Raw genomic sequence first — 27,560 nt, forward strand, 5'->3', positions numbered from 1 at the left:
GTTTACTTTTGTGTATGGAGTTAGACAGTAATCCAGTTTCATTCTCTTGCATGTAGCTGTCCAGTTTTGCCGACACCAGTTGTTGAAGAGGCTGTCAGTTCTCCATTGTATATCCATGGCTCCTTTATCATATATTAATTGACCTTATATGCTTGGGTTCATATTTGGGCTCTCTAGTCTGTTCCATTGGTTTGTGGGTCTGTTCTTGTGCCAGTACCAAGTTGTCTTGATTACTGTGGCTTTGTAGTAGAGCTTGAAATCAGGGAGTGTAATCCCCCAGCTTTATTCTTCCTTCTCAGAATTGCTTTGGCTACCTGGGTTCTTTTGTGGTTCCATATGAATTTTAGAACTATTTGTTCTAATTCATTGAAAAATGCTGTTGGTATTTTGATAGGGATTGCATTGAATCTATAGATTACTTTAGGCAGGATGGCCATTTTGACAATATTAATTCTTCCTATCCATGAGCATGGGATGTATTTCCCTTTATTGGTGTCTTCTTTAATTTCTCTCAAGAGTGTCTTGTAGTTTTCAGGGTATAGGTCTTTCACCTCCTTGGTTAGGTTTATTCCTAGGTATTTTATTCTTTTAGATGCAATTGTAAATGGAATTGTTTTCCTGATTTCACTTTTTGCTAGTTCATCATTATATATAGGAATGCAACAGATTGCTGTGTATTAACTTTGTATCCTGCAACTTATAGCACTCATCTTTTGCCACCTACTTGTATTGAAATACAGATCTTCCTTGACTTACAATGGGGTTACATCCTAATAAGCCCATTATAAGTTGAAAATACCATATGTTCAAAATGCATTTAATACATCTAATCTGTCAAACACCTAGCTTAGCCTAGCTTACCTGCATTAGCTTGCAGTTGGTCAAAATTATCTAACGTAAAGCCTCTTTTATAAAGTGTTGAATATCTCATGTAATTTATTGAATACTGCGTGTACTGAAGGTAAGAAACAGAATGGTTGTATGGGTACAGGGTGGTGTGGATAAAGTGATGGTTCCAGGATTCTCACCTGGCCCTGGTTGACTTGCTCACTACATACATGTAAGCAATACGTTGTTATTACCCCTATGTAAAGAGCTCTGCCTAGTGCCCTGGGCTTCAGGGCTCTGCAGGAGAGCAGAGGCTAGAGTGGTGGCAGTGCCAAGGACAGAGCCTGAGATGACTGTGGGGGCAGAGAGGCCCAGAAGCAGAGACCAGCTTGCTGCATGCAGACTCGCTCTGAGTGGATGGGATTCTAGTGATTGACCTGCCACCATGGGATTAAAGTTGAGTATAAACCCTTTCACCCCAAGAACATTCCACTGTCATTTTTTTGGTCTCACTGAATCCATAGTGATCTTGTCTAGTGATGAAACCCATTGGTAGGACAGGTGGTAGAAACCGTTTACTCTTGTGATCAGTTGGCTGACTGAACTGCTGCTGCTTCCACTGCCGAACATCATGAAAGAGTATCATACTGCACATTGACGTTCCATATCTGTAGAAGGTCAAAGTATAAATTCTATTTATTGTGCAGTATTTCCACCATCACCAAGTTGAAAAATCATAACTTGAACATTGTGAGTCACAGACCGTCTTACAATGCACATGATCATTCAAATTTTCTCAAAGTTCTAATAAAATCAGAAGATTTGAACACCAGATTCTTCTGGAAGCATTGAAAAGAATAATCAGAAGAACTGAAAACTTGATTAATCTGGATGAAATGCAATTATGTATTTCCCTCAAATAAAACTATCACTAATTTAAAATCCTTTCTGCATCATGAGGTCAGTCTGTTATGCAATGATTAATGACTAGAACAATTTGTTTTTTGTCATGCAGAAGCTAATATTAGATAACCTCTATTCACAAGAAGACAGAGTACTTTAAGCTTTCCTCTCAGAACTGGGCCAGCTCTCTAGAGAACCGAGGCTCCCTTATTTGGAGATGGATCTATAAATTGACTGATACTCACACATACCAAAAAGGCTTTTGGGAAAGCCTTTTAGAAGGTTGATCTTCCCACATGCCACTCACTGAAAGATGAATGAAGGAAAACAGCTTTTAGAAGATATTTACTCTTTTAAATCAAAGTATAAATCCATACTCACATATAGAATCATGCTATACTTATGCTATACTCTATTAAAATAAAAAACAAATGGTGATCAACCTTGAAAATTTCCTGGGCAGACAAACCAGTTTAGTCATACAAACACAGTTTAATTTAGCATATTTTGTGCAAGATTATCTTGATTCAGGTCATTTCTTATTTACATCTCTGGAGCTTATAAGCAAAACATAAATTGTTTCCCAAAATTGATATGAGGTAACTACTAATCAATTCCCTATCATTTAGGAAAATAATATTATTATAACCAACCATTGTGAAGAATACGGTCACCGCCTTCCCACTCTGTAAGCTGCTTTATAACAATACACCCTGAGCTTCATTCCATGTTTTGGTTTGAGTGCTCCTGGCTTGCACACTGTCTTTTTGGTGTATGTGCAATATACTTTCATTAATTACTATTTCGGTGATTCATTGTTTTACTTCTGTAATTTATGAGCTTTTGACAACTCACATATATGATTTTCCTTCATTTTCTGTACTCTCACTATACTGTAATCAGATATTTAGACTAGGATTCATGGTTTTGCTGTTAGGATAGCCCTACACTAAACATTCTCCTTGTAATATTTACAGTATCTTAGAGCTGTTTCAGAATACAGTTTCATACATCCAGGTAGACAGTCACCCTGGTCTTTCAGTCAGCTAAACGGCAAATGGAAAGCACAGTTACCTCTGAAAAGGAACAAGACTGAAAGTGTAAGGATGATAAAAATTTTTAAACAAATGGAAACTTAAGATAAGCAGTGGTCAAGTGTGCAAGAAAATCAGTGTAAAGCTATTGCCTTTTGAAACATCAGAGAAGTTTCTTCTTTAAAGTCTTAATCTTGTTAAAAAAAGAATTTGTCAATGAGCACAGTGGGAAAATTGGATTATACTTTGACCTGTGGGTGGATGAGTTGCAGAATATCCTTTAGGACAAGAAATTAAATAAAAATAAATTCAATTCCTCTTTGTGGGACAGAAATATGTCCTGCCACCATCTTCTTTTTTCTTAACAGAAAAGATAAAATACTATTTAAATAAAGATCTCTAGGGAATGAGTAAAGCTACTACCCAAGAACATTTTTATTCCTCTCTACCTAAGTATTACTTGAAATCTTGTCACTAGCTGATGTTTTCTTTTTTCAGTTATAGTCCCTTGCATTTTCATGGTCTTTTAAATGTTTCAGCCACTCTCACAGACTTGTCTACTTAATAGCTATTTCTCTCTTCTTATTAATGGAATAATTTTTTTCCTTTTGTCATTATCCCTACATATCAGGATATGCTTCTGGAAGATTGGCCCCTACTCCATGGCAGAAATTTTGATAACCCAGTTATGTTTATTGGATAATTATGGATTGATAAAACCAATTTTGGTAATCACATTCCCTATTGGCAATGATTTATTACAGAGTACCGTGTGACTTACTTCAGGGCAATGAGATGTGAGGAGCGGATGGCTGGGGATTCTGAAAAAAGATTTTTTAGATCTTAAAAAGGTACACACACATTTAAGTTTTTTCTACCTTTGTTTCATTTCTGGGCATTGCTATTTATGCTTGTGCTATCTGGTACTACTATAGCCATCCTGAGACCAAAATAAGAGCCAGCTAACAAAATGAGGAAAACAGAACAGAAAATAGGCCTTTCAGTACTAGTTTGCTTTTCCAAAAGAAATCACAACACTTCACCAAAATCATTTGAAAAGAAATTATGGAGAAATAAAACCAACATGTATTGATAGAAAAGGAATTTTTAAGTGGTTTTAAGAAACTACTCAATGAAAGAACAAGCCAAGTTGATACAGCTCATCATTTCTGACACATAGTAGGTTCTCATTGTTTATATAACTATTTGGATTGTTGTTGATCCTTTCTGTTTAGTATATCGCTGTACTTGGATGTTATCTATCTGTGTAAAGCTCCAGCTGTCCATCAAGAGCAGTTTTGTGACTTAGATCCTTGCTGTTTGACTTTAATAAAAATAACATATAAGTCAGGCATGTTTCTAAAAGCATCCTCGTATCTCTCTATCTTTATTTTCTATGACTCCTCATGCCCATTTTAATCTTTAGCTACATGCAACTGGTATATTTCTGTGACACCAATATCCTCTCTCATGCACTAATCCATTGTGTATGTATATGTTGTAATCCTAGGCTACCTCTTCGGCTACTGCCAGTAGATGGAGCCCCCAAATGGTATTCATGAGAACTGTAGAGTGCTGAGCAAGAGAAAATATGTTTTCAGTTCTGATTATAAGAATGTAGTGACTCTTCCTAAAATAAAAGAAGAAAACCTTTTCCTTCTATCCAGCAACATGATAGAGGAAGCAAGATAGCAATATAGCTATAGCTCTGAGAAAAGAGAAGAAAGCCACTTCAGGAGTTAACAAGAAAACATTTAGGCAGCAAGCAATTTGCAGAGCAGATGGGTGGGGAAAGGGTAAGCAAGGGAAGCAAAATCTTCCCTTGTAGAAATCCTTTTCCTGTAGAAATCATTTGGCCAAGATCTAGTTCTTGGAACAAACTGAAAAATGGCATGAGTAGGGACTCAGTAAGTTCTCCAGCAGGATGAAATGACGCTCCTCACAGAAAGCATGCACTGAGACCCAGGCACATACTAGGAAAGTCAGAACACCAAGGATAGCAATTCTCACGAATTTGCTTGTGTGATTTCAATCATTCTCAAAAAATTATCACTGTGTTCACAAAATTCCTCCAGGTATTTTAAGATATAAGTAATTTTACAGAGTAGCTTGTTCCTACTTTAATAAGTGCTCTAGATCAGCCAAATCAAGTAGAACTCCTTATTGGTCAGGGTCCCATCATGAAACAAAAGGCACATTAAAACTGGGCTCATTTGAGGAGTGTTTAATAAAGGGACCCTTCACAACTGTATCAGCAAGATGTGGGGACATCACAAGAGAGTGTAGGTACTCTGGGCTACCAACAGAAAGCTGTTACCATCTCTAGGTTTAAAGAAACAAAAGGAACAGAGTAGTCACTGGAACCCTGAGAGAGGGGGCCACCTGACAGGAGCTGTGACCGTTGATAGAGGGATGCAGCCAGCTTGGCGTGAGAAAAAGCTGAGGGAATAAATACCTCAAGCTTGCTGTGTTCCTTTACTCTGATATTCTGCTGGTGCTTCCCATTGATGTACCCAAGCAGAAGCCAGAAGGCAAAGGAGTTTGTTGATTCGGTTCTAGTGAATTCAGCCTTCTCAGGCACAGAGCAAGATGGAGAAGAGGGGAGAGGAGAGATACCCACTACCACCCATTTTAGGATTCCTCCTTAGCAAGCCTTAATGATTTAAGTGTGAGTGTACTTGTAGCATATTTGAGCATAGTGTTTATTCTGCCTGAAATGCCCCTTCATTCTCCATCCTTCTAAGTCACAACAATCTCCCTTCTCCTACCCCAAGCTCCATCTGGCTAAAGATCTAGTTCAAGACAGTTCTTGAAGGTAGTAACTGTATGTGTCTATTCTTGATAATGAGCTGAATCAGAATTAGGATTAGCTGAAAAAAGCAGAAAACTTAATGAAAGAGTGGCTTAAACATGATAGAAGTTTTTTTCTTCCTCATAGAAACTGGATCTACTGAGAAAACCCCATGCATGAATCTCTAGAAACTGTCCTGTAGAAAATATATGAACTCACCCTATATGCCAGGAGCCTGGATCCAAGAAGAGGTGGGCTACAAAGTTTATAGTTATTAGCTCATAGTTTTAAGATGGAGAGACACTAGTTTCTACAGCCTTGTAGTAATATCCAAGGAGCCATTAGAAAACATTGAACCACAGTGCTCCATTTATATTTTTAAATGAAAACAAAACAGAGTAAGAACAGTAGTGGAAATAAAGGACTTGAAATACACTGCCAGCACATTTTCTTTCAAGACTACACAAGAAATGTGGTGAAAGAGGAATCTAGTCATCTGAGCTCTTTAAAAATAGCTCTTCCAATAATTCCCTCTCCACTGAGGGTAATCATTGCCCAATTATATGTTCTCCAAGTGCAAGTTAATTTCACGGAATGGCACACAAGACTCTGAAGAGTTCTGCTAATGATGGTCAATGTTTTCAAAGTACATGAAACCTGGGGTAATAGATGAGTGGAGACTTGTTACTCAGTTCTCCTGGGGAATTGTCCTAACCATCAAGCACATGGGGAAAATGTATACATCTGCAGCCAGATACTGCAAACAGGAAAATCAGCTCATGTCCTTTGTTCCAGGAATATCTGACCCCATTTAAGAAGAAATAACATTCAGAGGGTTATTCCTGCCCCAGATTTTATCCCATCATATTGGCAACTTGATTCCAGTATTAATTTCAAGAAAGTGAGGTCCAAAGGATCGAGAGGATAAGAGCTTTGTCACGTCTCAGGGGAACTGTGTTTGCACAGGGCTGACTGAACTGTTTCTGATGAGTCTGATGGCATTTGAGATTATATGATATAAGTTTAACTTTTTTAAAGACATTTAAAATAATCGGTGAAGCAATAATGAAAGGCAAATTAACAGTAACACTGTCTCATTACCTTTAGAAACTTATCTGGTGGAAGTTTTGAGAAATTTTATTAAATTAGCAGAGACTCAACATGTTAAACCTACCCTTTAAGTCTGAAGAGAAGAGATGAGAATAAAGTCTAACTACATTTATTACTCTTGTTGGTGCCAAAATAGGAAAATCTATCTCTTTACTCTGATTCATACACTATTCTCATGCTGGCATTATAGAACTGAATTTAAATTAGGCTTGACTATACAGGAGTTTGTTATAGGTGTTCTGGAAAAGAAATATCTCTGGTTTAAATGTTAACTCCCAAATAAAAAAGCCCCAGGTTTGCTTTCATATGTCATGGTAAAAATCAGCTAGGAACAGTTTTATTCGTCCTTGAAAAAATGTTTTAAAATTGGCTCTAAAGTTTCATCTTCCATATGGGCAGCCTTAAGCAGGCCCTGCTGAGATGGCATATTAAAGGCTTAAATATGCCTTCAGTCTACACATGAATCCCCCAGGTTGACAATAAATATTTAAAGAGTTGCTGGTGTGTCACAAAAACAAAACTGCACCTTGCGTATATGTAAGATGGTTATAAATAAATCTGTTTTTCACTTTTTCTTACCTAGCCATTTTTATTTAAAGGGGCTGACCCAGTTATATTTTCAAAGGTTCACCAGTATGCTGAGCCACATGGCTGAGTTACATAGTCATTAGAAGCTACAAAGAGGTGCCACTGAACCCGTGCGTATGTTTTATAGATCTTACCAGTGTACACATTCAGGTTTGCAGAACTCATTGCTCTCCCTCAAAGAGCCAGATGACACCACTTAAGCAGTGGAAAGACGTAACTACATTCACCCATTCATTCATGTGCAAACATTGTTCTAGGCACTGCTAAGTACTGGGACTACAAAAATGATCATGGCAGTCATGATAATAATATTGATATCCACAACTAAGCAATCACTGTCACTTATTGAACAGCTACATAGCATTTTATATCCTTTAATCTCCAGAAGTCCTTGAGATGGATATAATCCCATTTTTAAAGATTTGAAATCTTAAGCCCAGAAGCAATGTTTTGATTGTGATACAAGGGCAAAAATGTAGTCTCCAAACTGGGACTCATTATATTTTTCTATTTACTTTAAATAAGTTGCTAAGATTGGCTATACAGAAAGTGACTTGCATCACCATATTGGATGGTGACAAACTGACCCAAAGAGGCCCTATCTTGTAGGGGAAGGATGATTACCAGGTGTAAAAAATAGAAGGCAGAGGAAGAGGGCAAAGGGTGCTTTCCAACTCTAAGGACAAAATGAAAGGTCCAGAGTCATATGGCCCTGTTAGATTTTGTTTGGAAAATTTTGAGTTTCAGAATTACCAAAATTCTTTTACCAAAGGTATTCAGGACAACAGTAGGAAGATTTGCTATTTTTTGAGTGCTAATGCTTAATTAGGAATTATACTAAGTGCTTACATACTTTATTTGGTTCAGTCCTATCTGAGATAAGTATAGTTGCTCTCATTTATTGAGGTTTTGGGAGATGAAATGGCTTCTTGAGTTCATATAGTTCAGACATGCAGAACTGAGATTTGAATCCAGTCAATGCTCTTCACCACTATTTCTAACTGCTTCCTACATTGCTACATAACTAATACAGGAGAAAAGTTAATTGGCACAGAAATATATTTTACTTTTCTAAAAAATTGAGATATAATTGACATATACCATTATACTAGTTTTCAGGTGTACAACATAGTCATTCAATATTTGTATATATTGCAAAATTATCTCCTCAGTAAGTCTAGTTAACATCTGTCACCACTCATAGTTACAAGTTTTTTTCTTGGGATTAGGACTTTTCAGGTTTACTCTTTTAACAACTTTCAAATATGCAATATAGTATTATTAACTATAGTCACCATGCTGTATATTATATCCTCATGACTTCTTTGTTTTATAACTAAAAGCTTGTACCTTTTCATCCCCTTCATGCATTTTGCCCACCACTGGTAACCACCTGTTGGCAACCACCAGTCTGTTCTCTGTATCTATATGTTAATTTTTTTGATTTCACACGTAAGTGAGAGCATGTGGTGTTTCTCTATCTGACTTACTTCACTTAGCATAAAACCCTGAAGGTCCATCCATGTTGACACAAATGGAAAGATTTCCATTCTTTTTTATGGCTGAATAAAATTCTAAAGTATATATGTACCATAACTTTATCTATTCATCTATTGATGATCACTTAGGTTTTTGTCCATATTTTGGCTATTATAAATAATGCTGCAATGACCATAGAGGCACAGATATCTTTTCAAGTTAGTGTTCTTGTTTTCTTTGTATAAATACCCAGAAGTGGAACTGCTGGATCATGTGGTAGTCCAATTTTTACTTTTTTAGGAAACTTCATACTGTTTTTCATAGTGGCTGCACAATCTACATTCCCACTAACAGTGCACAAGGGTTCTCTTTCTCTACATTTCTACCACCACTCATCTCTTTGTCTTTTTAATAATAGCATGAGATGGTATCTCATTGTGGTTTTGATTTGCATTTCCCTGATGATTAGTGCTATTGAGCACATTTTCATGCACCTGTTGACCATCTGTATGTCTTTGGGAAATGTCTATCCAGATCCTCTATTTTTTCATCAGATTGTTTGTTTCGCTCCTCAGTTCTGTGAGTTCTTTATATAGTTTGGGTGTTAACACTTTTATCAGATATTGGATTTGCAGATATCTTCTCCCATTTGGTGGGTTGCCTTTTCATTTTGTTGATCATTTCCTTTGCTGTGCAAAGCTTTTCAGTGTGATGCAGTCCACTTGCTTATTTTTGCTTTTGGAGTCATATCTTAAAAAATCATTGCCAAGAAAAACATCAAGGACCTTACTGCCTATGTTTTCTTCTAGGTATTTTTTGGTTTCTGGTCTTACATTAAATTCTTTAACCCATTTTGAGTTAATTTTTTGTGGATGGTGTAAGATAGTGGTTCAGATTCATTCTCTTGCATGTAGCTGTCCAGTTTGTCCAACACTATTCATTGAAGAGACTGTCCTTTCCCCATCGTATATTCTTGGCTCCTTTATCATAAATTAATTGGCTCCATAAGCATGGGTTTATTTCTGAGCTCTGTATTCTGTTCCATTGATTTATGTATTTGTTTTTGTGCCAAAACCATACTATTTGATCATTAAAGCTTTGTAATCTAGTTTGAAATCAAGGAGTGTGATGTCTCCTATCTTACTTTTGATTTAATCTCCATGTCCCTGATATGACAGCTCTAGACATTTCAGATGGGAATCGACTATAGAAAAAATTGTGTTCACCCACTTTTTAAACAAGTAATGTTTATTGAGCACTTATTACATGATAGACATTCAGGAGTTTTGTTTACTTCTGACCAAAAGCCCATAATATAGTTTTAAAAAAATTTTTCTCACTTTACAGATAGGAAAGTTAGACATAGTCATTAATGTTTTCCACAATATATTAGTATCTATTGTATAACAAATTACCATAAAGCTAACAGTTAGAACAATACATACTTACTATCTCCATTTCAGGAATCTGAACATGACTTAGTTGTGTCCTTTGCTTTAAGGTCCTACAAGTTTGCAGTCAGCGCCTGGGTCTCTTCCAAAGGCTCATTTGGGAAAGGATGCCCTTACCAGCTCCCATGAATGATGGCAGGGTTTAGTTTTTATGGGCTGATACACTGAGTCAGTTGCCCTCTGGACATTGACCAGAGCTGCCCTCAGCTCCTTGCCATGTAGACTTCTTCAAATAACTTCATTGAAGTCAGAAAAGCAGAATCTGCTGGTAAGACAGAAGTTACTCTTATGTATCCTAATCACAGAAGTGACATTCCATTATTTTTCCTGAATTACATTGATTACAAGCTAGTTGCTAGCTTAGGACACACTCAAGAGAAGAGGAATACACAAGGACTTAAATACCAGGTGGCAAAGGTCATGGAGAAGCATCTTAGCTTCTGCCCACCACAGTAAATACTTTTGAGTACCTACTATGTATCCATGAAACTCAATCTAGAGGGGCTTAAAGTAGTTAAGTAAATACAAGGTGAAAAATTAAATAATTTATAGAAGAAATCAGAAAAAGGAAGCCGTTTGGGGGGTGGGAGGAATTTAAACAGTAGCTAAAAGTCCTCTCAGAAATAATCCACTATAGAAAAACTTTGGAGCCAGTGATAAGATCAAACTTGACACCAAAAGATGAGATATAATTCACATGCACAATTAGGTACTAATGACTTTCCCATTTCAAACGGTAGGGAAACCTACTATGGGTTTGGATACATTTTGTTAAAGAGAATGGGATATTTTCCAACATTCAAAGCAGATATATATAAGATCATTTATTTGCAGATATCAATGTATTTTACTTTTTCAAAGAGACTTAAAATATTTCTTCCTGGAAGTGAGAGGTAGAGACTATTTGAAGATGATGCCACTACAAAGCTTCTCTTTCTAAAATATGCTCTAAAATATTTTTCCTTTTTTTTTTCTAAATTAATGCAAAGGAAGGTCACATTTATCTATCAATGTTTTCTTTGTCATTTTTGCTTTCACTGAAATATCTTTAAAATTGTCAAATCTTGATCTTTTGTGGAATTTAGAGGTCCTTTTAGAGGAGAATTAAGTGCAAAAAGAAGCAGATGTGGTGGGGGTGGGGGTGGGGAACACATAACCAGTAACTTGGGTCAACTGTACAATCTGAAGGAAAGTACCCTCTGTTGCTTCTTTGTTCCACAAATATTTTATGTTCACGAAGAAAAAAATTGCAAATCAAAATTTTTGCTATTGAATAAACATTAAAACATTAAGCTCTCTGTCCTTTACTCTTTGCATATATACACATAAATACATGCAATAATATTTACTTGCTTCCAGTCATCATTGACTTCTCTCTCATATCCCCCATATCTAACTTTCAAAGTATGTTGAGTCTAATACTTCTTTTCACATTCCCAGCTACTGCTCTAGTTCCGTCTACTGTCATTTCTCCTGACTGGTGCCCCTGCTTCTACCCTTGCTGCTCACAGTCCAGCGTCTACACAGCAGGCAGAACCATCCTTTTAAATGTATGTCAGTTTATGTAGCTTGTTTGCTCAGCAACTTCCACTGGTTTCATCTTACTCAAAACAGTCAAAACCCTTACATTTTGCCCTAGGAGGCCTTCATAATCTATACCACCGCTTGCCTTTCTCTTGTCTTTCCCTCCCTCTGTCCTCTTGCTAGCTCTTTGCCACACTGGCCTCCTTGCCATTCTTGAAAAAACCATGTTTCTGTGCTCTTTTATCGTTGAATCTGAGCATCCTTCCCCCAAGTGTCCATATGGCTGGTTCCTCATTTTTTTCAGATCTCTGCTCAAAGTTCAGCTCTCAGAGAGAACTCTACTTCCTACTTTGTTACTCTCTATACCTCTTATCTGATTTTATCTCAATGAACTTACTGATTTACTTAGTTATTGCTTGTCATCCCACTAGAATGTAAGCTCCATGAATGAGAGCACTGTTGTTTGAGAACAACTCCTGGCATGTGGTAGGTGCTTGTTAAGTTTTGTTGAATGGGTGAATATGTGAATTTTTAAATAGCAGTATTAATAATAAGAAGAATACATTTGTTTTTTATTTAGCAATTCATAACATTTGTTTGGTATCAGTAAGTACATTTTTTCTATATACATAGTATTCTATTATACTTTAGAATATTTAACTCACTATTATTTTTTGGATCTTTGTTTTCTTTCCCCAATTTTCTAAATTACAGACATTATAGCAAAAATATTGTACATAAATGTAACATATACACACACGTATGTATATATTTAGCATGATTTTCTTAAAGTGAAATTATTAATTCAGAGAGTATGCTAACTCAAACAGTAATACTTATTATCAATATGTCTACCAGAAAGATGGCACAATTTACATGCCTTCCAACAGAATATGAAAGTATTAGTTTTCTCATGTTTTTACTAAGACATAATATTACCAGGCTTTTAAAACTTCTTCAAATTAAAAAGTAAAACATAGTATGTTTTTGTTTAAAATTTCTATCTCTTTAATTACTAGTGAATTAAAATTAAACTCATAAATGGGATCATATGTGATCAAATGCGCTTGGGGACTGAAGTTTATGACTCCTTGAAACACTTTCTGTTAGTAGATTTTTCTGATGTAAGCTCCTAGAGCATTAAAAGAGTGTAGCTAGCATTTCTCAGTATTTTCCATGCTCAGTCATTAAGACTATAATTTTGGAATGTTAAGTTGAAGCTTCAGGGGTAAATGAAATAAATAAAATTGATCAAATTTGAAGCATATCATCTTATATTAACTTGATATACTTACTTCACTAGAGTCCTGTTTAACCAGCACACTCCTTTTTACTTCTTATCTTTAGATTCCCCTTTTGCTAGTTAGATTTATATTGTCATATCATATTATGACTTCTAAGGGCTTTAGGGATCACTTAGTTCCTTCATTTCTCAAATGACGTTAACAACTTACATAAGTTGAGTGTCTTGATCAAGATTACTCTGTAGCAGGACAAAAAGCTAGATCTTTTGATTGAGCACTACTTCTCCGTCGTAGATAAAGTTCTCCTCATGGATCACCATGGAGATTTTGGATGATTTTAATTTCTCCCAATTCTTTGATCTCTGAAAAAACTAGAGTAAAATTCTATAGGTGATGGAGACCTTCAGAGATAATTATAAAAGGAACATGTTCCTTTTTTGATTAAAGACCATAATAAGGCTTCTCATTTTCTTTATCTCCACTCCTAGCCTAGGAATCCTGATTTTAATTAACATCGCCAAGGAGAAAAGAACCTCTACATGGGAAAGAAGGAGGAACAGAATTGTTATTTGGCCACACTGTACTCTTCACCACATCCTAAGAAAGAAATGCTGTTTCCCTTTGACATTCCTACTTACTATATAAAACACTAAAAATGTCTCCTTTCCCCAGAATTCTCCTCTGAGTATTCCTGAGAAAAGTAACTTAGCCATTTTTATTGCTCCCCAAATACTTGATACAACCTACTTTTAAAGAACTCAGAATAATGAATTGTAATTATTTGCTTTCTGTACTTTCTCTTTACTAGATTGTGGTCTGCATTTTAGAAAGGACCATCCTTTGAATCTTACATTTGAATCTCCTTTCCTGTCCCCAATATTAACAGAGGGGAAAATATATAGTAGGCAATTGATAATTTGTTACTGTATAATGTCATCTTGGTTTACTCTGTATTATGCTTCTAAATTCAAAATGCAAATTTCTATTGATCAAATTGATAAATATATCAATTGTACTTTAGTCCCTATTCATACAATACTTAGAATTTATATTGATATCATTTAGTAGTCATAAAAGTAGCTCATCTTTAAGAAAGATACCTTATGTTATCAAGAAAATTATAATGACTTTGGTAAGGAAACCTATTTTTGCTGTAGATATTTTAAGTACCAGGGTTTGACAGACACTTTTGATATTTAGTTTTACCTAATTCCTTACTTAAAAATGAAGAAACTGAAGCCTGAGATATTTAAATAACTTTGATAAGATCTCATAGTCAATAAATATTATTGAATCCAAGTCTGTATGATTAGAAAACCCATTCCTTCCATGAATTGACAGAAAAGTTTTTGTAAAATAATACAAATTTATTTATATGGGCATTATGTGTGTACATAGGTATTTTCTGAACTAAACTGTTACATAAGCAAGAAACAATTGCACTATAACATTTTAATTATCTTAATATTTGTAGGAAACTTCACCAAACTAAATAGTAAATTTTTGGTATAATCCTGAATTCTCTTGTTTGCCTTGTGTATCTGCAATTGACAAGATATTTGACAAGGTATCTCAAGATATCCTTAGGGATTATACCAAGAAATACAGGTTTGATATTAGTCATTAAGGAGAAAAGAAAGTGTTTTTATTATCACACTTAGAAGCTATTAATGGATTGATCTCAATCTCTTACCATTTTATTAATTCTTTGAATGAAGAATTAGCATAGTTACCGTATTTGCAGATAAGATGGTTTATGTAACAAAAATACATTGGAGGAGAGAAGCAGGGTGAAATGGTATACAGAGATCAGAGGGTTAGGCTCAATCTTTAGAAATTGCATTTGAAAGGATTTAACATAAATTTTTGTCCTTGGTCCCCAAAGTCTAAGTAGCATACTGGGAAAAGATAACTGAATAGCAAACAGAGGTGGAGAAAGTAGAAAAAAGGGGAAGATTTGTTGTTTTCTTTCAACTGTCAGCTCAAGGTAAATCAATGGGTAATGTGGCTCCCTCAGACAAATAAATAAAACCAAGGGAGGGGAGAAAAAGAATTCCTGTCTGAACTAACACAGTTTGTGAGGGAATCATTTCCATTAATAAATGCAGAATTTTCCACGTGTTAGTAGCTAGTAGTAAATGAGCGCTCTCTAGGTGGGGAAGAGCATCTGATAAAACAGACCTTGTAAGATTGTCAATACATTTTGCCTTTTCCTCAGAATTCAGCCACTTAGAATACAGCAGCCATCATCAAGCAGGATGCCAGTGTGTGTTGCTCCCCTCCAGTGAATTATAAAAACAATTTATTTTGTATATGCATCACATATTTTATTCTGGTTGGACTTTTCAGAGATTTTGTTGAACACTAATAGAAAACAAAAGAGAAATCATCAGAGACTTCACAATACATAGAATCAGTTGGATCCATAAGATTTGAGGTCAAGGCTCAAATTCTGCCTTGGTCTACAAGTTGTCCCACAGGGAAGAAGAACCTTCTATCCTGATGTACTCATAAGGCTTTCTAGGTATAGGACCAAAATTTCCTCTCTGAGAGTAAAGTTACTCTAGCTTCTAGAGTGGCATGCCTAGTCTTGGGGAATGCCTCTTTTTTACTAATTTTGAAGGAACCAATTGCCTGAATGCCTTGTCCTCTTGGCACATCTTAGTCTTCTATTCAGTTCAGTATTCAGGACTAAGAAATAGAAACTTCCACCATAATTAGACAGGTTTATGTTGCATGAGTAACTTCAATTTCACCTTTCAGGTAATTCTGTATCTCCTAGACTTCCTTCATCTCCTATACTTCTCCATGCTCCGAAGAGTAAAAGTATTCTAATCCAAAATATATCCTGCAGGACAGTCTATGTAAAGAGCTCTGGGGTCAAAAAGTTTGGGAAATACTGTGTATGGTCAGGGAATCGTCAGGCATAATAGCATAATAAAGGTTTTGAAGCATTCTACAATTAAAAAAAACCTGTCAAGTTTAAATTTATTGAAACTTATGTAAACTGAAAGTTTCCAGGCTAATCTGACCAGAGAATAAATTATGTATATATGGTGTGTATGTATATTAGCACCTATTAACTTCCCATGGAAGATAACTTGTCCAATAATGCCCTATCCAAATAAGCGCATGGTTAGATTTTTCATGTAAACATGTAACAAGCAGGTTATTTCTGGGAATAAAGTTCCCAGGGCCAGATGCATCCTGCTTTATATATTCAAACACATATTTCAGTTTTGAGAACGACTTTTCCAAGTGATCTGGACACACACACACACACACACACACACACACACATTTTTGAAAACTCGAGCAGTATTATAAAATATTGAAATGATGCCCAATGATTTCAGTTTGGAGTAATTGAGAATGGGACATTTAGGATGCAGAAGAGTTAATAGGGTGGGGAAATGCTGTTGATTGCCTCAATAATTGCATATGAAATAAAACCATGTTAAACAAATTTAGAGTTTTTGTGAACTGTCTCAAGAAAAAAATAAGGGATGCTAAGTATATCCGATAGGGAGAGAGAATTCACCTCAATATAACAAATACTTTATAACAATTTGAGCAATCAAATATTTCATGGGCTGACTCCCAAGGATATATGAGTCTTAGGAGAGGTTCTTCAATTCACGTGCATTCTAGGTTCTTATATAACTCTTGAAAATACACAGGTGACTTCTAGAAATGCATAAGCAGCCCAGAAACATACACATATATGTAATGGAAGAAGAGCATAATAGACCAAATAGAGACCTTTTCAAAGGTCTGTAAATATACACAAGACTGAGTGATTAGTTCTAACTAGAGAGATTAAACCTGATTTATAGATGGTGCTTCAGCATACTCCAGAAGATGTCTTAGCCAAAATATTGAAGACAGGAATCTAGCCTTTGTTTTATGGTTGAATTATATGACATTGATATCTCTTCAATATCTACTTATTATCAAATTCCATTCATTATATTTAAATTCTATTTATTATTTTTAAACTTCATAAAGCTTAATAAGTTGATTTTATCATTCATTTGCACTCTTATATCCTTTCTTCTCTTATTGAATTCTATCAGATAAGAATAAGAAAATAGAAAAACCTGTTTAATTTGAGTGATTTATAACAACTAAATCCACAGAACTCTTGTGGTTAATTATTTTACTGTTCAGTACTGTAGACTTTCTTCTACTGTTGTTTCCAAGTATGTTTTAATGAATATCATTCCTAAAGTACCTATATAAAGAATAGGTTAGGCAAATAGAGGTTTTCATAACAGGAAGAATACAAATAATCTTAAAGGGCCTTAGAAACAGTTTTGCTAATTAAAGCATTGACTGAAATAAAAACAAATTGATACACAAAGTTGTACAAATCTCCATAAAAGCTCTCTGGCTGAAAAGCCTCAAATCTCAAAGGCAGGTAAAAAACCTGGGAGCAAATTGGAATTTCAGTGGAAATACAAAGTTCCAGTGAAGCCAAGAGGTCTCAGAACCCATCAGTTTCTGGGTATTTGGGTAGAAATGAAGGGGAAAATATTACCTTAAAAAACCTGTACAGCCTCCTCATTCCCAGTGATGCAGTTATATATAACTGAAGCAGAGAACATAATTGCAGCTTGCTAAAAGAAAGTTATTAGGAAATATATACAGAGGTGCAATATCCACAATGAGAGTAAACATTAAATTTTAGTCTAGGAGAAGAAAGCAGATGGCTCTTATCTGAACCTTACATCTAACTTTTTATTTTTGTTTCTTTGTTTTGTTTTTCTTGTCAGTGATGTTTTTATTGAAACATAGTTGACATACAATATTGGTTTCAGAGATATAATGTAGTGATTCAATAATTATATAGAATACTAAATGCTCACCACTGTGAGTATAGTTGTCCCCTTTTTCTATGCCAAGATATTCTATACCAAGTCTATTATATTCTCTATTCTGTACTTCCATTCCTGTGACTTATTTATTTTATAATTTGAAGAATGTACCTCTTTATTCCCTTAGTCTATTTCACTCACCTGCGCATTTCCCACCCCAATGGCAACCACCAGTCTTTTGTCAGTATTTATGGGTCTATTCTTCTTTTTTGCTTGTTTTACTTTTTAGATTATAAATAAAAGAAAAATCATATGGTACTTGTTCTTCTCTGACTTATTTCACATAACATGATACCTCTAGGTCCATCCATGTTGCCGAAAATGACAACTTTTGCTTCTTTTTTATGGCTGATTAATATTCCATTGTCTATATATACCACAGCTTCTTTACCCATTCATCCATTGATAGGCACTTGGGCTGCTTCCATATCTTAGTTACTGTAAATAATGCTGCAATATACTTAAGAACACATATATCTTTTCAAATTAGTGATTTTGTTTTTGTCAGGTAAATCCCAGAAGTGGAATTACTGGGCCCTGTGGTATTACTATTTATAGTTTTTGAGAAACTTCCATATTGCTTTCCATAGATGCTGCACCAATTTATATTCCCACCAACAGTGCACAAGTGTTCCCTTTCCTCCACATCCTCACCAACATCTGTTATTTCTTGTTTTATTGATACTAGCCATTCTGACTGGTATTAGGTGACATCTCATTGTGGTTTTGATATTCATTTCCCTAATGATTGGTGATGTTGAGCATCTTTTCATGTGTCTGTTGACCTTCTGTATGTCTTTGGAGAAATGTCTATTCAGGTCCTCTGCCCACTTTTTAATTGGATTATTTGGGTTTTTTTGGTGTTGAGTTGTATGAGTTCTTTATATATTTTGGATATTAGCGCCTTATGGTTATTTGCAAATATATTCTCCCATACAGTAGATTGCCTTTTTGTTTTGCTGATGGGTCCTTTGCTGTGCAGAGGCTTTTTAGTTTGATGTGATCCCATTTGTTTATTTTTGTTTTTGTCCCTTGCCTGGGGAAACATATCCTGGAAAAAGTTACTAATGTTGATGTCCAAGGGTGTACTGTCTATGTTTTCTTCTAGGAGTTAGGGTTTCAGTCTACTATTTAGGCCTTTAATCCATTTCAAGGTTATTTTGGTATATGGTATAAAGTGATCTGGTTTCATTCTTTTGCATGTACCTGTCCAGTTTTCCCAAAACCATTTATTATAGAGACTTGTATATCCTTGCCTCCTTTGTCATTGATTAGTTGTCTGTATAAGTGTGGGTTTATTTTTGGCTATTTTTTTCATTGATCTATGTGTCTGTTTTTGTCCCAGTACTGTACTATTTTGATTACTCTATATTTATAGTATGGCTTGAAATCAGAGAACATAATACTTCTCACTTTGTTTTTTCTCAAGATTGCTTTGACTATTCAGGGTCTTTTGTGGTTCCATACAAATTTTAGGATTATTTGCTCTAAGTCTATAAAAAATGTCACTGGTAATTTGATAGGGATTGCACTGAATCTGTAGATTGCTTTGGGTAGAATGGCCATTTTAATAATATTAATTCTTCCCACTTATGAGCATGGGATAGATTTCCATTTATTTGTATCTTATTCAATTTCTTTCATCAGTCTTATAGTTTTCAGTGTATAAATATTTCTCCTCCTTGGTTGAATTTATTGCTAGGTATTTTATTCTTTTTGATGCAATTGTAAATGGGATTTATTTCCTAGTTTCTGTTAGTTCATTATTTGTATATAGAAATGCAACAGATTTCTGTACATTGATTTTGTACCCTGCAACTTTGCTGAATTCATTTATTAATTCTAATAGTTTTTTGGTAGAGTCTTTAAAGTTTTCTACATGTGGTATCATGTCATCTGCAAATAGTGGCAGTTTTATTTCTTCCTTACCAATTTTGGTGCCTTTTATTTATTTTTCCTATCTGATTGTTGTAGCTAGGACTTCGAATACTATGTTGAATTGAAGTGGTAAGAGTGGACATCTTTGTCTTGTTTCTGATCTTAGAGGAAAAGCTTTCAGTTTTCACCATTGAATATGATATTAGCTATGGGTTTGTCATATATGGCATTTATTATGTTCCCTCTATATCCACTTTGTTGAGCATTTTTATCATAAATGGATGTTGAATTTTGTCATATGCTTTTTTGGCATGTACTGAAATGATCATATGGTTTTTATCCTTTTGTTAATGTGGTATATCACATTGATTGGTTTGTGGCTGTTGAAACAAACTTGCATCCCTGAAATAAATACTACTTGGTCATGGGTGGATGGATCTTTCAATGTATTTTTAAAATCAGTTTGCTAATATTTTATTGAGGATTTTTGCTTCTATGGTTATTGGTCCAAAATTTTCTTTTTTTGTAGTATTTTTGTCTTCTTTTAGCATGAAGGTGATGCTGGCCTTGTAGATGACTTTGGAAGCTTTCCTTCCTTCTCAATTTTTGGGAATAGTTTGATTAGGACAGGTATTAACTCCTCTTTAAATGTTAGGAAAATTCTCCTGTGTTGCCATCTGGTATTGGACTTTTGTTTGTTGGAAGTTTTTTACTGATTCAGTTTTTTTACTGGTAATCAATTTGTTCAGATTTTCTATTTCTTCTGGGTTCAGTCCCGGAACATTGCATGTTTCTAGGAATTTATCCACTTTTTCTTGGTTGTCCAATTTGTTGGCATATAATTTTTCATAGTGATCTCATAATCCTTTGATGAACTGAAATATTAAGGTCTCCTATAATTATAGCATTCAGTGAACAATGGTGAGTGTCTTTAGGGGTAGCTGATGCCAGGAATATAATTATTGATGGATGGGATTTGAGTCTCCTGATTGAAATAAATCTAAATCAGACATAATAATTCTATCTTGTAAATAAAAATTTACTGACATGATTTTTATAGGAAAGTTACCATTGCATTCTAAAGCTCTAGTCCATTAACCTATAAACTAAGTTTTTTGGGGAATATATTACTGGCATCTAATTCAGCTGTTTTCTTTGCTTTGGTATTTATCAGTTCATGTTTGGAGACATGCTGTCTACTGCCTCCTTCTCACTCACTGTGCTGAGAAAGATACCAAGCAGCCCCAGCTCCAGCCTTCTAGTAGTAGCATGTCATTGCACAGTGGATGAGCTAAATATGCTTCTCATCCTGTCCTGCTACCTTATTCCAGAAGCTTAAGTGTTTCGTCTTATGTTACAACCATACTGAAGAATACTCAGTACCTTTGTTTCATTCCAGTTTAGAAATTTTCTACTGAAGAAAATAATTTTAAAAGAACTAGAGAAAGCTAAATAATTCTTATTTACCTACTCATATATGGCTAGATCCAAGTCCCCATGTCCTTGGTTACTCCTAATGGGGTTCTACTTCTAGTTGTTCACTAACCCATTATATGAGGATGAAAGCAGGGAATAAGATGCAATATGAGTTTCTGCCAGCTCTTATTTTACTTGACTCTGTCTTTATGACAAAAATTCAACCGGGAGATGGCACTATTTATTTCAGTGAGAACAGTACATTCACTGCCATAAATATAAGCAATTAATTGCTGAATGTGAAAAGGAGTTGAATGCTTCATATTTTATTGTGACTCTCCCCTAATTGATTTGTATTCAAATACTATAAGGAGAGATAAGATTAAAAGAGATTTTCCCATTCAAGAATGGACAAGCCCAGTTACTTCTGGAATTTTGCATGTTTTTCAAATAATGGTATAAGAACATGATACATTTAAAAATATTAATTCAAGAACCTTGTTATAAACCTTTAAAATGTAAAATAAAGTATTTACATATACAGGTATATAAATTTACATATTTTTAAATACAATTCTGTCACCATGTTAAAACTTGAAAATTGTTTTCCTAATGCTTCAGCCAAAATAAACAGTTAAGTATATATTTGGGGGACCTCTTCCTTTCTTAACACATAAACAGTGATAGATTTACCAAGAAAAGTGAAAATTATCAAGATTTAGCCATTATCAGAAGGAAGGCAAGGATCTTTGTGGATCAAAAATGGAACGGAAACACAAAGAATTTACTATCCATATTTTTCCTGAAAGAGCTCCTTAAAGATGTACTGTAACAAGATTAAATCCTTAAAAAAAAAAAGTAAGAAGCATTAAAAAACAGCAAGCATAAAAATTGGTAAAGTGTGCTGACAAATTAAGTATTGATTATAAAATTAAAATAATAACCCATCTAGGAGCTAAAAGGGATGACACTAAAATACTTGTCAATAATCACAGATTCATTGGGTGGGAGGAGGGAGGTAAAGTCAAGATCTTTGCTTGATTTAATAAGAGGATAAGGAATGACTTTACATATGATAGAAAAATATGTACTGTCAAGAGATAACGAATGAAGAGGGAAAATAAAGAAAACTTTAGAAATGCATATTAAGAAAAATGAAAATAAATGGAAAGAAAGGACTTTCCTTCACTCCAAACAGTGACTGCCTCTAGAGAGGAAGGGAAATCAAATGCACAAAGTAAAACCAGGGGTTTCAAATTATATGTTATCTTTTACACATTAAAAGACAAAATGATGTGAAGTAAATATGCTCAAATGTTAACATTTGTAGAATGTGGGTGGTAATATATAGGTATTCTTTATACTATTCTCTGTACCCTTCTGAATGACTGGAATAATACAAAATATAAAATAATACCAAGGGAGTAGGATGGGAAAAAGATTGTGGCATGAGAAGTGAGGCAGAAAACTCCTCCCCAAACCACATATGACCCAAAAATACAGCAAGTACAACTAATCTTGAAAGAGTGACCTGAAGACTGCAAAAGAGACTTCCTACTCATATATGGCTAGTTCCAAGTCTTCTCTTGGGAAAAGAGAAGAACTCACAGAAAAGGGTAAAGTAGCAAAGCTGTGATGCAGCAGGACCCAAGCCCTCCCTCCAACCCAGCTCAGGCTGGAGGAAGAAAAACGGAGCAGGGAGGGAGTATAAGCCTAGGACTGCTGAACACCCAGCCCTGGAGATCAGCTCCAGGAGCACAAACCCATATTACATGGTGCTCTGGAGATTAATGGGGTTGGAAAGCAAAGACAGGCAGAATACTCAGGGAGACTGAGATTCCAGCAGCCTGTGGAGAACAGGTGTGCACAAATAGCCTCTCCAGGAAATAAGAAAGGTGGGCACTTTGAAAGGCTTTGCAACAGTGAGAGGTGTGCTAAAGGGGCTAAGATTGCATAGAGCTCACTGCTCAGGAGAAGCAGCAGGTGAACAAAATCACCTGACATACTCAGGGCAGCAAGTTGGGAACTTTCAGGAGCTTCAGATGCTCCATCCCCCTAGTGGTCAATGAAGCCCTGAGGGCCCCACACTGCAATATGCAGACTGCTGCTCCTTCCCCTTGGCAGGCACTGGTCCCACACACCTGCCCCTGCCATCTCGCCAGGCCAGCTGGAGAGTGGCCCCGCCAAGGGCAGCTACAGGGGCTAAATGCAGAGGCTCCTTCCAGTGCCCATGACCCACTGGACCTGGCAGTGGAGGCAGACTCTACAGTCAGGAAGCAGAAAAGAGTTCTTGCTTCCTAGCAGGTGCTGGTTCTGCTTGCTTGTGAACCCTACCATACCTATGGGTGCTCAGCAGCTCAAGGGAGTAGAGCTTCTGGGTCCCAGAGGGTGCCACCAACTCAAAGTTATTATTCCATAGGAATCACCAGAAAAATAAAATGGCAGAAAAATTTTGTACAAACAAAAATACAGCAGAAGATGCCAGAAAGAGGGCCAAGTGAAACTGAAATCACCAATCTTCTTGATAAATATTACAAGATAAAAATCATAAACAGAGAGGGGCAGAAGATGGTGGCGTGAGTAGAGCAGCGGAAATCTCCTCCCAAAACCACATATATCTATGAAAATATAACAAAGACAACCCTTCCTAGAATAAAGACCAGAAGACACAGGACAATATCCAGACCACATCCGCACCTGAGAGAACCCAGCGCCTCCTGAAGGGGGTAAGATACAAGCCCCGGCCCGGCGGGAGCCGAACGCCCATACCCCCAGCTCCTGGCGGGAGAAGAATAGGCAGAGCGGGAGGGAGACGGAGCCCAGGACTGCTGAACACCCAGCCCCAGCCATCCGGGCCAGAGTGCAGACACAGTACGTGCGAAGGGGGCCCTGGATGCTAGGGAAACAGGGCAGCAAGAACAGTGAGCGGGCACCAGAGGCCGGGTGCCGGAGGAAATAAGAAAAGCGTGCAACCATTTTTTTTTTTTTTTGCAGTTTTGTTTTGGCGAGCGCTTTTTGGAAGTCTTAAAGGGATAGGGCCACGAAAACTAGGGAAACAGGGCAGCAAGACCGGTGAGCAGATGCCTGAGGCTGGCGCTGGAGAATAAAGAAAAACGAGCGGCCACTTGTTTTTTTTAATTTAAAAAAAAAAATTTTTTTTTTTTTAATTTAAATTTTTTTTTTTTTTTTGTGGTCGTTGTTTTGTTTAGGCGGGTGCTTTTTGGAAGTCTTAAAGGGGCAGGGTGGGACACTTAATCGAGAGGTAGGGAATCCGGGGATCTCTGGGCACCCTAACCCCTGGGCTGCAGGGAGCAGGGATGCCCCTTATGGAGATAAATAGCCTTCAGGCCGCTCCCCCTCCAATGCGACTGCACCACTTTGGAGCAGAGGCCCGAACAAGGCCACACCCACAGCAACAGTAGAGATAAACTCCATAGCAGCCCGGCAGGAAGCAGAAACCCTGTCTGTGTGCACCTGCCCAGCACAAGCCACTAGAGGTCGCTGTTCTCCCAGGAGAGGAGGGCCACAAACCAACAAGAAGGGAAGTTCTTCCAGCCATCACTTGTCCTAGCTCTGCAAACTATTCCTATCAGCATGAAAAGGCAAAGCTACAGGCAGACAAAGATCACAGAGACAACACCAGAGAAGGAGACAAACCTAACCAGTCTTCCTGACAAAGAATTCAAAATAAGAATCATAAACATACTGACAGAGAGGCAGAGAAATATGCAAGAGAAATGGGATGAAGTCCGGAGGGAGATCACAGATGCCAGAAAGGAGATCGCAGAAATGAAACAAACTCTGGAAGGGATTATAAGCAGAATGGATAGGATGCAAGAGGCCATTGATGGAATTGAAACCAGAGAACAGGAACACAAAGAAGCTGACATAGAGAGAGATAAAAGGATCTACAGGAATGAAACAATGTTAAGAGAACTGTGTGACCAATCCAAAAGGAACAATATTCGTATTATAGGGGTTCCAGAAGAGGAAGAGAGAGGAAAAGAGATGGAAAGTATCTTAGAAGAAATAATTGCTGAAAACTTCCCCAAATTGGGGGAGGAAATAATCAAACAGACCATGGAAATACACAGAACCCCCAACAGAAAGGATCCAAGGAGGACAACACCAAGACACATAAAAATTAAAATGGCAAAGATCAAGGACAAAGAAAGAGTTTTAAAGGCAGCTAGAGAGAAAAAGGTCACCTATAAAGGAAAACCCATCAGGCTAACATCAGACTTCTCGACAGAAACCCTACAGGCCAGAAGAGAATGGCATGATATATTTAATACAATGAAACAGAAGGGCCTTGAACCAAGGATACTGTATCCAGCACGACTATCATTCAAATATGACGGTGGGATGAAACAATTCCCAGACAAACAAAAGCTGAGGGAATTTGCTTCCCACAAACCACCTCTACAGAACATCTTACAGGGACTGCTCTAGATGGGAGCACTCCTAGAAAGAGCACAGCACAAAACACCAAACATATGAAGAATCGAGGAGGAGGAACAAGAAGGGAGAGAAAAAAAGAATCTCCAGACAGTGTATATAACAGCTCAAAAAGCGAGCTAAGTTAGGCAGTAAGATACTAAAGAGGCTAACCTTGAACCTTTGGTAACCACGAATTTAAAGCCTGCAATGGCAATAGGTACATATCTCTCAATAGTCACCCTAAATGTTAATGGGCTGAATGCACCAATCAAAAGACATAGAGTAATAGAATGGATAAAAAAGCAAGATCCATCTATATGTTGCTTACAAGAAACACACCTCAAACCCAAAGACATTTACAGACTAAAAGTCAAGGGATGGAAAAACATATTTCAAGCAAACAACACCGAGAAGAAAGCAGGGGTTACAGTACTAATATCAGACAAAATAGACTTCAAAACAAAGAAAGTAACAAGAGATAAAGAAGGACACTACATAATGATAAAGGGCTCAGTCCAACAAGAGGATATGACCATTCTAAATATATATGCACCCAACACAGGAGCCCCAGCATATGTGAAACAAATACTAACAGAACTAAAGGGGGAAATAGACTGCAATGCATTCATTCTAGGAGACTTCAACACACCACTCACCCCAAAGGATAGATCCACCGGGCAGAAAATAAGTAAGGACACGGAAGCACTGAACAACACAGTAGAGCAGATGGACGTAATAGACATCTATAGAACTCTACATCCAAAAGCAACAGGATATACATTCTTCTCAAGTGCACATGGAACATTCTCCAGAATAGACCACATACTAGGCCACAAAAAGAGCCTCAGAAAATTCCAAAAGATTGAAATCCTACCAACCAACTTTTCAGACCACAAAGGCATAAAACTAGAAATAAACTGTACAAAGAAAGCAAAGAGGCTCACAAACACATGGAGGTTTAACAACACACTCCTAAATAATCAATGGATCAATGACCAAATCAAAATGGAGATCCAGCAATATATGGAAACAAATGACAACAACAACACTAAGCCCCAACTTCTGTGGGACACAGCAAAAGCAGTCTTAAGAGGAAAGTATATAGCAATCCAAGCATATTTAAAAAAGGAAGAGCAATCCCAAATGAATGATCTAATGTCACAATTATCGAAATTGGAAAAAGAAGAACAAATGAGGCCTAAGGTCAGCAGAAGGAGGGACATAATAAAGATCAGAGAAGAAATAAATAAAATTGAGAAGAATAAAACAACAGCAAAAATCAATGAAACCAAGAGCTGGTTCTTTGAGAAAATAAACAAAATAGAGAAGCCTCTAGCCAGACTTATTAAGAAGAAAAGAGAGTCAACACAAATCAACAGTATCAGAAATGAGAAAGGAAAAATCACGACGGACCCCACAGAAATACAAAGAATTATTAGAGAATACTATGAAAACCTATATGCTAACAAGCTGGGAAACCTAGGAGAAATAGACAACTTCCTAGAAAAAAACAACTTTCCATGATTGACCAAGAAAGAAACAGAAAATCAAAACAGACCAATTACCAGCAACGAAATTGAAGCGGTAATAAAAAAACTACCAAAGAACAAAACCCCCGGGCCAGATGGATTTACCTCGGAATTTTATCAGACATACAGGGAAGACATAATACCCATTCTCCTTAAAGTTTTCCAAAAAATAGAAGAGGAGGGGATACTCCCAAACTCATTCTACAAAGCTAACATCACCCTAATACCAAAACTAGGCAAAGACCCCACCAAAAAAGAAAACTACAGACCAATATTCCTGATGAATGTAGATGCAAAAATAGTCAACAAAATATTAGAAAACCGAATTCAAAAATACATCAAAAGGATCATACACCATGACCAAGTGGGATTCATACCAGGGATGCAAGGATGGTACAGCATTCGAAAGTCCATCAACATAACCCACCACATCAACAAAAAGAAAGACAAAAACCACATGATCATCTC

The sequence above is a fragment of the Manis pentadactyla genome, chromosome 5 (assembly GCF_030020395.1).
Source record: "Manis pentadactyla isolate mManPen7 chromosome 5, mManPen7.hap1, whole genome shotgun sequence".
NCBI lineage: Eukaryota > Metazoa > Chordata > Mammalia > Pholidota > Manidae > Manis > Manis pentadactyla.